This window comes from Dermacentor variabilis, unplaced genomic scaffold (genome assembly GCF_050947875.1).
Source record: "Dermacentor variabilis isolate Ectoservices unplaced genomic scaffold, ASM5094787v1 scaffold_17, whole genome shotgun sequence".
Lineage (NCBI taxonomy): Eukaryota > Metazoa > Arthropoda > Arachnida > Ixodida > Ixodidae > Dermacentor > Dermacentor variabilis.
The window spans coordinates 10,383,259-10,396,230 of NW_027460335.1; the positions used below are offsets into that span (position 1 = coordinate 10,383,259).

Below are 12,972 nucleotides of genomic sequence, written 5' to 3' on the forward strand. Positions count from 1 at the left end.
AGTGCTAATATTTTGTTGTGTGGCATGAGCATTCACACGCCTACAAAGCGCTGATAATTTTTTCCCGGACAGAAAATAGAACTTCAAAATCTACTTTACTCCCTATCTTCGTCAAGTTGTGCGATCTCCTGTGCAAGTAAGGGAGCCCCGTGACTGGCTCACTGTTTCTGGCAACGCAGTCAGCTGGTGCTTTGTCTCCCAGTTTGACTTTCTTGAATAACTTTTCTGCTACGGAAACTAACGAAAGCTCAGGGTACCCAGCATATGTTAGGCAGGAGGCCTGCGCATGGAAATTGCGTGTTAAATAGTGGAAGCAAGACTTATTTAGGACATTTGTGAAGCAAAGATTTATAATGCCGATATGAACCAGCTTGTAATGGGCCGACAGATAAGACAAAAGTGGCTTGTTCGCTCTAGGCTCGTGCATCCAGCACAAGTGATCTCTAATGTTACTAAGTCGCAAATCTAAAAACCTTAAGGAGCCATGTACTGGTAGTTCATGCGTCAGGACAAGTGGCGACAAACACTCGTTGAATTGGCAAGGTGCAGGTAAAATAGCAGGCTCAAAGCCTTGACCTTAAGTCGTAAAAAGTAACAAGGAGTCGTCCACGAAACGGAAATCTTTTACAGCCACTGCGTAATTAATGCGGCTAGCAAGAAGTCGATCATGATAAGCGAGAAAACTGTCGCCTAAAATTGGTGCTATGCATGAACCAATGAGCACACGGTTTTTTTAATGTAAATGTGTTCATTCAATGAGGCCAACGTTGACACTAAATATGATCCAAGCAGCTCAAGGAAGCTGCTTGCCGAAACAGCAGTGGCATTCTGGAACGCGACTGAGCCGTAGTTGTCAATACAATTCTCTACCCACTGTAGCAGCGTATCATCCCATAAATTGTGGTACAGGTCTTTGATGTCAATAGAGCAGGCATTGAGGCCCTTGTCATTACTTGATATATGCGCAATGATATCATTAGAGACTTCTAGTAAAAAAGGGGTTATCAAGTGTGAGCAGGTCAAATTTATCCTGTAAAAACAAAGCAACCAATTTCTGCCAAGTCCCCTTGTCAGAGGTGATCCCTCGTAGCGGCCAGTCAACTTTCAGGGTTTTGACTGTGACAAACAAATCCAAGCCAGGCTTTCTGCTTTTGTTAGTTGAGCTGGCTAACAGATTTAAACTGAGAAGCCCACGCGGCTATTCACTGTGTGTTGAAATGTCGTGACGACATATCGCTTTTAAAATTAAGAACGGAAGCGAAAAAACTTTATAACGCACTGAGTCTAAATCGGTGTATTGGACCAATGTACATTTGCGCCTTACATTTATTCGAGTATTTGTGTGCTGTCACTTTTCGCAAGATGTTTAGACCTTGATAAAAGCCTAACCCATCAAAATTATTCTTCAGCCTGTCATTAGGTCACATTTTAGTGCGTTAACTACCTCCTTCTGCAGCAAGTGTTATATTGGATAAAACGGGAGCGGGTTCCACGAACATTTAATAACGAAAGTAATAAAAAATTTAACAACATGTTCTTGGGCGATCTAGGCGTTGTCTACGAAAAATTTGAGAACGCGTTCTTAAATTAGTTATTATGTTCGTTGTTAACTGTTCGTGGAAGCCGCCTCAGGAGTTGCTCTAATGACAGCCTGCAGGAACATCGTTACCAGTCGTAGGTGTTAACACATGTAAACATATCACAAACTATTGTAAAAAGGCGACAAAACACGGCAAAAAGGCGCTGAAAAGTGCATAAATACTGGGCATGTTCAACACAAGAAACCACTAACTGCATCAACGTGACTTCTGCAGGGATCTTCAAACAAAAAATTATTACTCGAACAAGTGAAAGTACGATATAGAGGACAGCATGGGTTATATGTCATGCATTGTGAATTTATGCGGCGAATCTGGTGCTCTTACGCGTGTAATAACTCTGTAGTGAGGTCAGTTGCTGTTCAGCACACATTCTCTTCGTTGTTTTATTTTACTGGTTTAATCAGGTTTCATGAGACCTTACATACAATGCTAAAATGAATCTTTGGGGCAGTTTGGCCTTACCTTCATTCACATTCCTGTCTTTTTTTGTTTCCCGCACCACGTAGGCATTTTTTCAGAAGCAGTTGCGGAATTTCACTGTGCTCTTACATTTACTTGACAGATATCTGTGTTTGAAGAGCACAAACCAATTTGAGCATAACAATTTGTTGCGTGCTGATGGCTATGGGTGTCTAAGCAGTGAACATATTGCTCAACATTTTTTCAGTGAGAAGCCCTTCCGTAACTGTTGAGTTTTGCAGTAATGAAGGGAAGCAGAATACTTGCCCTCGTTTAATCTAAATGCCGCTTTTAAAGCGAAAGCTTTACTGACCGCGTCGAGCCCGAATTTCGCCGTCGCCAGCAATTTAATCTTCATTTGACCGCAGCTGCACCGTAGCCTTGGCAACGCATCACGTGACTCACCGCGCCGAGCTCCACCACCACTGCCGTCTTGGCGCATGTGCTCTCCTCAGCTGGGTCACCGCCTGGCTTCGTGACTCGCGCGTGCCTCGCTCGGAGAAGCGTCGCGCTCTCCTAGTCAGTGCGATCTTGGCCATGGATGAAAGCGAGGCCGGGCCGTCTTCTGTGAGCGTTGCGCAGGAGCGGGAGGCTGTGAGCCGTCGTCGGCAAGCGGCCTCTGACCACCACGGAGATATCGTCCTGCGAGCTGTTTCGCTGGAGAGGGCCCGGAATGCAACAGGTGTCGCACCCTGTAGATCAATACAGTGACCGCGTTCGCACCCTGTCCGTTTGTGCTTCAACGCTGCGCATGCTCACGTTGTCTCTTCTCATATCGAGCATTTCCGCTTTCCCTGTGGCACAACAGGCGTTGCACCGTCGAACGATGCGTGTCTACCCAAGGTTAATCACAGTCATGTCTAACCACTAACATAGGCACAGCCGTTATACCTGTCTTAAAGATGATTGCACACTTAAGTATAATAAGTACAGCTAAATCAAAGGTTAAACAAGTGAAACGAAGGCATAACCATGCTGAACCAAGCTTTCGCTTCGCATATTTCTTTGTGCCATCGTTTATCTAACTGCCTGCTATGTCAGTGAGTATGGCACAGCACTTAGCTACGCCTTTCAGAGATCCCTGAACATTCTCATGCAAATGGTAATGTTGCATATCATATACTTTCCTAACATTGATGGGTTCCAAACAGCTCCTGTAACACTTTGTCCTGAAATTTTCAGAAGCGTGATGTAAACCTGGAACTTTCAGTGGAAGGACAGAACTATTAGCTTACCGGATATAGCACCTTTACAGGCAACAAGTTAACCATAATACTCGTTTCATGGCCATTGCTTAAATGGTCCAAAACAATTCAGCACATCTCATTATTTGTTAAATTGGCACAAGCAAAGAGGCAAAGAGTAATGTGTTATTGAGATGTCCGAATGCTCATGTGATTGGTGTTTAATCCAATGTTAAGAAAGCCCCATGTGTTGCTATGGTGTTCATCTGGATTGATTATTGTTACGTCGGTAAACTGTCCGTGCACTCCGAAGATATGCAAAATATTGCTGGTGGTGTTGCGTAATTTGGTCCCGTACAAAACAAAATATTACATTTATTATCAAGAGAACATTCACTTTTAAAGTTTTTGTAATGTGGGGTCATACTTTCCTTGTATTGTCAGCATTGCTACGCATCCAGTTGCTTAACCCATTAAAGACCAGCGTGACCATATGGTCACGTTAGTCTGCACAGTTAATTTCAATTAGGATTAACAAAATGGCACCAAAATCGCCTTTTACGTGCCGTTTGGAAGATTAGAGTTCCCTTTATGGATACCACGTGGCAGCAGCTGTCAGTCGTATTGTGGGAGCCCCTCGCAAAGGCGGGAATAAGTGCTGCTCTGTGAGTAGCGTTGCCATGCATCACTCCAAGGAGTAATTGTGTGTTTTTTTTTACTAATTGTTTAAGCAGTAGTCAGATATCCTTACCTCCGTATTGCTCTTTTAATATGTGACCTTCGATGAACATTTGTGAAAGATTAATGTTTTATTTATCCATGAACGAACGTGTTATCTTGCGCGTTGCCATATGGTCACGCTGGGCCTTTAGGCTACCAAACTTTTTATTTTTTTAACTGCATTCTCATCTCTTGCACGTCTGCTGGCGCGTTCTCGCAGTGGTTATTCCTTATTTTATTGTCTGAATAGGTTGATGTTGGAAGAAATAGCGAAGCTAGTCGTAGACGAAGATGACCACGTGTTAGTGATTTATATCGAGCTGCCAGAGGCTAGCACCTATTCGGATGAAGACTCGGCCGATGAAGACTCATGTTGGCTCATTGGCAATCTAAGCAGGTGGCAGCTATGAGCCGGCGCTGAAACGCGGAAAGCCTATCCACTTCGGGTATAAAGCATGGTGCCTAAATGCCAAGAACAGATACATTGTAAACTTCAAAGTGTATCAATACAAGCAGGGGATCCCGGAACATCTGAAAAATATGAAAAGTAATTCGCAAAAGCAGCGGCGCCACTTCTTCAAATGGTGGAAGAACTCGCAGCAGAGACGCACGACCTTCCCTTCTTTTTCTATTTTGATAATTTATTCACAAGCATGCAGCTACTCAGGCATCTCAAGGCACAGGGCTACGAAGGCACGGGCACAGTGAAGCAGAACTGCGTTCCCAAAGAGTGCCCAAACGCTTGACCAGAATTCATCAAGCGCCAACCTCGCGGGTACGAAGATACCGTGCTGAGCGACGAATGGGATAATTGCTGTCCGCTCGATATACAATTTTGTAGTAAAGATCGTCAGCACCATTCACCGCATAGAGCCAATGTCATCTGCAGACACGTACTCTCGTGTTGAGAAGAAGCGAATCAAGGCGGCCCGTCCAAACACTGCTGCTCAGTACAAGTTTTATAGGAGGTACGGACCAGATGGATGCAAATGTAGGCGCGTATAGGATTGAATCTGTGGCAAAAAGTGTGGATGGCCGATTTTCTCTTGACTTTGTAATCTATCAGTAACGCTCGGGCGCTAATTCGTAGCGCAGGTTTCAACGTCACGCAGGTGGAATTCCGCAGGCAAATTGCACAAAGCTACCTGATGCGAAGGGACAATAAGCCTAGAGGACCTGGTCCACGCAGAATCCCAAAGACTGGTGATGTCCAAAATGGTACACGGTATGATCAAGTGGCCCACTTTGTTGCACCTATACCTAATGGCAAGAGGTGGAGGTGTGCATGAGATAATTGTAACAGCGCGGTGCGCACACAATGCACAAAGTATGACGTCAGCATGTGTATTCCATGATTTAAACCATATCACACTAAATAAGTGCTCGACTATTCGCTATGTATGTTTTTTTGTGATGTTTCATGGCTTGAAATAAATGTTTTTAACTTCGCGTATTTTGCTGTAGCGTAAGGGCCCAGTGTGACCATATGGTCACGGGCTATATCTCAAAAACTAATTAGGCAAGAGCAATAAATTCTTGCATGTGAATTATTAGTATAAAGCTAAGGTAATATATTAGATTTATTTCAAGATAGCAAAAAAAAAAGAAACCGGTCTCTAATGGGTTAATAAAATATGTTCTGCAGATATAAAGAATTGATTGGAAAATTCAGAATCTTTTATTTACTGCAGCCATAGATTGCTTTACTGATAGGCTCTTCAAAAGAATACCATGGTTCTTAAGTCTTCTTTGCTGGTACCTACGAACCACCCTAGATGGATTAAAATACTTACCAGGATTGTTCTAATATTCGTAATGTCATTCTAGTCAAAAGCAGCTTTTTCAGATGACAAATATTAAGGGTCCATAATACTTAACAAAACATTCTGGAAATATCTGTAGCCATTCATTAAAATTTGATAGCTTTCGGAATGCTATGATCAAACCTCAGATCACAACATAATAATGATGCTGACACGACATGAAGTTTTCAAAATATTTTGTGTGTGCAGTCTGCAATGGTAGAAATTGGCTATCGCTTATCTGAAAACATAAGGTGCCGAAAATACACTTGGCCTTGTGGCATTCAATGGCCAAGCACTGTCAAATCATTTGTTATGCTACACTTCAGCATTTATATGTTACTCGTTCGCAAATAGGATACTATATAGTTGATTTACTTAGTTTCCAGGATTTTACCTATCAAGGACTGCGATCTCAACGAGCCAATAATTTTCGTGTGGATTCCTTTCTTATTCAAGGCCACCACAGCTTGCACACCATCAGCCTGCCACCTGGATTTTCGTGTTCAATGTGGCGGGAGAAGATACAAAATGCCTTCTTTTTGAAATGATTGCTTTGCTCCATGCCGCACCCCCGGCCGCGAAAGTGTTATTGCTTTATTCCGAGAAATTTTTGATAATGATGCCCTATTCGTAGAGCCCTGCTAAAAAGTGTGGACCCCTGTGCCTTTGTGGGAATTTTACACTTGTGGGTATTGTTAAGGCTTCCTTTGACATATTTCCTTTGACATCAAGTAGAAATGTCTATGTTTCAGTATAAAAGCAACATGATAGTTGAGGTTCTGCTTTGTGTGATATGCAATATTCAGCTGAAGGTGATCAGCAGTAGTCGGACAAGTGATGTGTAAGGAAGAGAAATTTTTACAAGGGGGTTGTCTTTGCTAGGCCAAGAACTCTTTGCCTTGGCAGCATTTATATAGTTCACTTTTCTCTTCTCCATCGACATCTAGGAGGAGGATCGCGTGCGTGAAGCAGAGTGAGGTAAGTTCCTATGCTCAACAGGGAGTTTTATTGGGGATAGTGATGTATGTGGAATAAATAGAGGTTTCCTTAAACTGCTCAGATCGCTAACTGCTCAGATTGCTAAGTGTCTCGGTGTTTTTGTCTGCGTCGGTTATATACCGCGAGGTACGTTCTTAGACAATAAATTTTTAAGCAATAGCTCTCCTCGCATGTGTGGAAATGTGGTATGTGTCCCTGAGGCCACAATAGGTATGCACCATTGAGGCCACTAGTAATGTCCCCCTGGGGCCACTGGGTATATGTAGCTCTTCAATGGATCTCTTTTACACGAACTTGTGCATGCGCCAATAGGTGTGTGCCACTGCAAAGGTGCCACACTTTATACACTATCTTGGATGACGAAATGGGTTAGGGGGTATCACAACAAGCACCTACGTAGTGAAATCGACGTATGTATTGTAAATATCAGCTGGAGTTCTATATGGTTGAATTTTTTTCCCTGGCAAAGAATAGTCCTCTTCAGCCTGAGACATCACCTGCTTGACTACAGTTGTCGCATTATGCCCATCTTGTCTTGAACAAGCCATGTTATCTAGTTGAGTAGTTTGTCTTGTAGGTACTGCACAGTGCTAAAGAAATTGGTTGAGTTCGGTGTGCGACCATGGGTTCTTTTTTCTTTGTAGCTGCATGTTATATGACAGCGTGACATGTGGTAGTAAGTTTTACTTATATATCAATCAAGGGAGGCGGATTCGAGGAGGGCAGAAGATTAGACGGGGTGATGAAATAATAAGTTCGCAGGCGCTACTTGGAATTTCTTGGCACAGGACAGGGGTAATTGGAGCTCGCAGGGAGAGGCCTTCGTCCTGCAGTGAACATAAGATAGGCTGATGATCATGATATAATAATAATTAAAAATTTCGTAAGTACTAAAAGTGACTTTCACTACATTTATTTTCCTTCGAGTGATCGGTGCTACCGGGCCTACTTTGTACCATTCTCTGTAATATTATCTATGGCTTGCAAAAACAAGTGTGGCCTGTTCAAATAGATCCAAGGACTTCCCAATAGCTCCTGGTGCTGTGTTCAGCTCTTCAGTTTTGGTCTTGGTGGGAACTATGGATTTCCAGTTCTACTGAAGCTTGCGAAAAGCTTGAATTTTCCGTCGTGCTTATTTACATGCTCATAACCAGTTTATTGGGTTAGGTCTCTTTCATTATGCCAACAATTGTTGGTTCTACTGTCGTACTGGCACATTTGATCGTAAAGCTACAACAAATTTCCAGACATCTTATTGTTTTGTCAAACATATCGGATCTCCTTGAAGGAGCCATTATAATAAACACATACACCAAGACAAAGTAAAGCTCCCTTCAACATCATAAAATTCCAAAAAGGAGCATAATAATCTCCCGGAGATCTTTATAACAGTTTTGAACAGGAGCTTAAATGGCCTCCCTGAAATTCCTATTAATGAAAGATAGCTCCCAAGAAACATAGCTCCCTAAAGCTGCCAAAGTACCTCCCAGGCTTTCGCCTATATATTCATATATAAAGCAAAATGTGAAATCGCCAAACTATACATAAGAGCTCCATTACGCAAGGCTCCCAAAATATAGGAAACAATTGCACCCAGATTTACACTTAGCACTTACACAGGAAGCAAAAATAATTTTCCAAAGGTATCCTTAAGAGCTCCCTCACGAAGGGAAACCGCTCCGAAAGGATCTGTGTAACAACTCCCACGCTTCTGTGAATTCCCAAAAGATACAAAATAAATAAGCCAACTTATAAAAGCTTCTAAGGTACCTAATAGAGACACCCTGTATAATGGGATTAAAAGGTGGAATAAATTACTGCGAATATACTACAGAAACACCTGCTGTCAGGTCTTCAAAGTAGCAATACAATTCTTTCAAAGCTCCTCATAAAAAATCCCACAGTCCCGACGTTCAAAACACGAATCAATAACTCCTAACGTTACTCACGAAGACTGGAATAGGTTTCAATAACGGACGGCCATATTAATGTCACAGTGGATTGTCGTGACGCGGTTCAATATGTTTTGCCCTTGGTCCACAATTTAGCAATTTCAGTTCCAAAATTGAAAGAAACACGACATAATAACGTTTTGCTAAGCACTCGTAAAGTAAATCTATAGCGAGAAGGACGCAATGAAACAAAAATTTCAGTGAATGTGCTACTGGACAGGCTTAATGCGTTTGCCTCTGCAACAAGAAGGCGTCCGTGACGGCACGCTTATCCACATAGGCTCTATGCAAATTTCGTACCCTTGACAAATGCAAAAAAAAGAACACGCTAAACTTGTATCCCGTGCTTCATGTCAAATTATTAGCGGCTATTAAATGAGCAGCCCCCAATTTCCAGCACTCCTTACCGTACTACGAACAGCACGCTACCAGGATTCACGGCGATTGGGCGTATGTAATGCCCACTACATTTTAAATGTAGAAGTAGTGACAAGCGAAGCGAAAGTTAGAAAATGAATAATTGCAAGGAGCGCATAATCCAAACTACCGAGTCAGGTTGCTGGTTCTGCATTAGCCTTTGTCATTTCCGTTCATGCTGGTTTCAGATTAAAATATGTTCAGGTTACATATTTTTGCCATCTTTATTTACGTTGTGCTACAATGCCTGGTGCTAAGTTATAACCTCGATGGAGCGTCTTTCGATACTTCCCTCTTTTTCTTGCTGTATGTGTGCTTTGGTTTCTTGACAGTGCACTCACACACAAAGGACTGGGTGTCTTCCGCAACAAATGGAGCACACTTTGCTATCACAGCTGCGCGAGACGTGGTTTATAGCAATCATGATACATATCGTTTGTCCTTGAGGCATCGCTACGTAGACGTCTCACGTAGTACTCCCGCGTATTTGACGCTCGGATTTCAATTTGCGTGTTTTAATTATTATGCATATGTATATATTTTTGTGTAGATTTAAATTTCATTCAACATCGACAGTGTTACATATATGTACTTCGAGCCAAATGAGAAGTAGTTGATGAACCTCCCTTGGGCTATTTTCGTCTGGTCTTTTCCCCGTACACTAGAGAGCTCTGTCGACGCGCTATATATTTCGAGTGCCCAAAGTCGCGAACCCAGGCTGCATTGAATTGGTTCACTTTGGTAGCGTTCGTCAATCTGAGAGGAGCAAAATCGCGCTCGATATTTGCTCTTCAGCTCCGTAGCTCAGTAGGATGGGCGATATTTGGGCGAGGTTTCTCGCTGAGTACGCAGACTCAAGAAGGCGCTGCGGCTATTTTAGTGTGACATTAGCTGTTACTGTCGCATTCAGAAGGTCTCACTGCCAGTAGCAGCAGCAACGACAACTAGGACATGAGTCGTTCTTGTGGAAAGGTGCTTGCCTGGTAATTTGGACAGCCCAGATTTTTCTGGAGAAATAACGACGACAACGCGGTGCTTCATACACTAAAAACAGATTAGTACTCATAAATAGGCAAACATGTGCACATTGAAAACTATGATATATGATTCAAATGAGACTACTGGCTATGGCGACGCAATGCTATACAGCCTGTGATACATGTCGGTGTTCAGCCCTTCAAATCAACGGAGAGGTGAATAGGAAGAATACCAGAGCAGCACATTGCCGCCGCCTGTCGCGTATATATTAGTGATTCTTGTATTCAGGAGGGTTTTGTTCGGTAATGCCTCGTGACCTGGCAAGTGAAAATTGGGACGCATTGAGCGTAGTACAGGACTTGCCGATGGCCACAGCTTCAAGGCTGTAATGATTTCCATGCTCTAACACCGTATTGTGAAGAAACATTAAAAACGTGCGGAACTCATCACATAGAAGGCAATCATCACGACGAGATAGCGGACGCCAGTGTTGCTATCGAAATTTCTTTGCGAGGCTGGGCCAAAGTGCAATCCAGAGAACATGACATAAGCACTGGGTATTGTACTCGTGAAACATTGCCCGCATATTCGCACATTAACTATCATCAACTTTCAGCGCGTCTTTCTTTTGCTATTTCTCGGTGTAAATTATATGCGCGCTTTATTGAAGGCCTCCTTCGACTATCTGTAAGAAAAATTTAAGTTTAAAGAGAGGGTCAGAAGGCGTGTTACTTTGTTTAATGAAGTCCTCCTGTCCTTCACCTTTAGATTTGCTGCTCTTCCGCGTGTTTTTCTCTCTATTCTATTGTCAGACTACTGCGCAGCAGTTCCAGCTGCCGACGAATCGTTCTTTGGCCCTGAACTCAACACAAAAGAAGCAATAATCACGATGATATATCATAAGCCAGTGTTGGTGTCGAAATTTCTTTGCGAAGATGGACAAAATTGCAATACAGAGCGCATGACACAAACACTGGGTCTTGCGCTCATGAAGCATTGCCTGCAGATTCGCACACTAACTATTGCAAACTTTCAGTGCGTTTTTCTTCTGCTATTGCTCGCTGTAAACTATATGCTCGCTTTATTGAAGGCCTCCTTCGCGTATCTGCAAGGCAAATTTCATTTTAAAGAGCGGGTCATTACATGTGTTATTTTGTTTACTTAAACTCCTACTGTCCTTCACCTTGAGATATGCTGCTCTTGCGCGTGTTTTTCTCAGTATTCCATTGTCAGACTACGGCGCAGCTGTTCCAGCTGTGGACGAATCGTTCTTTCGTGCTGAGCTCAACACAAAAAAGGCAATAATTACGCTCATATAGCAGACACCAGTGTTGGTGTCGAAATTTCTTTCCGAATCTGCACTGAAGTGCAATACAGAGTGCATGACATAGACACTGGCTCTTGTGCTCGTGAAGCATTGCCCGCAGATTCGCACAATAACAATCGTCAACTTTCAGCGCGTCTTTTATTTGCTACTGCTCGATGTAAACTATATGCACGCTTTATTCAAGGCCTCCTTCGAGTATCTCTATGACCAATTTCAGTTTAAAGAGCGGGTCATTACACGTGTTATTTTGTTTACTTAAACTCCTGCTGTCCTTCACCTTGAGATATGCTGCTCTTGCGCGTGTTTTTCTCAGTATTCTATTGTCACACTACGGCGCAGCTGTTCCAGCTGTGCACGAATCGTTCTTTGGTGCTGAGCTCAACAAGGCAATAATTACGCTCATATAGCAGATACCAGTGTTGGCGTCGAAATTTCTTTCCGAATCTGCACGGAAGTGCAATACAGAGTGCATGACATAAACACTGGCTCTTGTGCTCGTGAAGCATTGCCCGCAGATTCGCACAATAACAATCGTCAACTTTTAGCGCGTCTTTTATTTGCTACTGCTCGATGTAAACTATATGCACGCTTTATTCATGGCCTCCTTCGAGTATCTCTATGACCAATTTCAGTTTAAAGAGCGGGTCATTACACGTGTTATTTTGTTTACTTAAAGTCCTGCTGTCCTTCACCTTGAGATATGCTGCTCTTGCGCGTGTTTTTATCAGTATTCTATTGTCAGACTACGGCGCAGCTGTTCCAGCTGTGGACGCATCGTTCTTTGATGCTGAGCTCAACTCAAAAGAGGCAATAAACACGATCATATAGCAGACTCCAGTGTTGGTGTCGAAATGTCTTTGCGAATCTGGATGAAAACGCAATACAGAGTGCGCGAGACAAACACTGCGTCTTGCGCTCGTAAAGGACTGCCCGCAGATTCGCACAATAACTATCGTCAACTTTCAGCTTGTCTTTCTTTTGCTATTGCTTGGTGTAAACTATATGCACGCTTTATTAAAGGCCTCCATCGAGTATCTGTAAGACAAATTTCAGTTTAAAGAGCTGGCCAGTACGCGTGTTAGTTTGGTTACACAAAGCCCTCCGGTCCTGTACTTTTAGATATGCTGCTCTTCCGTGTGCTTTATCTCAGCAGTCCATTGTCAGGCTACTGCGCAGCTGTTCTAGCTGTGGAGGAATTGTTCTTTGGAATGATCTTATATGAAAATAATTTTGTCTATTTCAAACATATCAGGCGATGAGCATCAAAAGTAGACAATGCTTCACGCAGGGAAGTGTGATGGCACTCACCGCATATCTTATGAACGGCTACAATTTTTCTTGTGAAGTACGCAATGAACTCAGTAGGAGACGTTGCTGTTTTATTGGCTTTCGCAGACGCGATGCTGAGCCTGATCACCTACTGTGTGATTGGCGACATATTACGAGGAACAGCGCAATTAAGCGGAACAATCAAGGGGATAGGCGACACAGTTTTTTCACTGTGGCGAAAGACATAGGAGGCGAAAAACT

General features: G+C 42.9%; 1 pseudogene; it reads left to right on the plus strand.

Moving 5' to 3' along the window:
• Window positions 1-2,597: 2,597 nt before the first annotated feature.
• LOC142568188 (uncharacterized) overlaps window positions 2,598-12,972 on the plus strand; it is a 48,914-nt pseudogene continuing 38,539 nt past the window's right edge.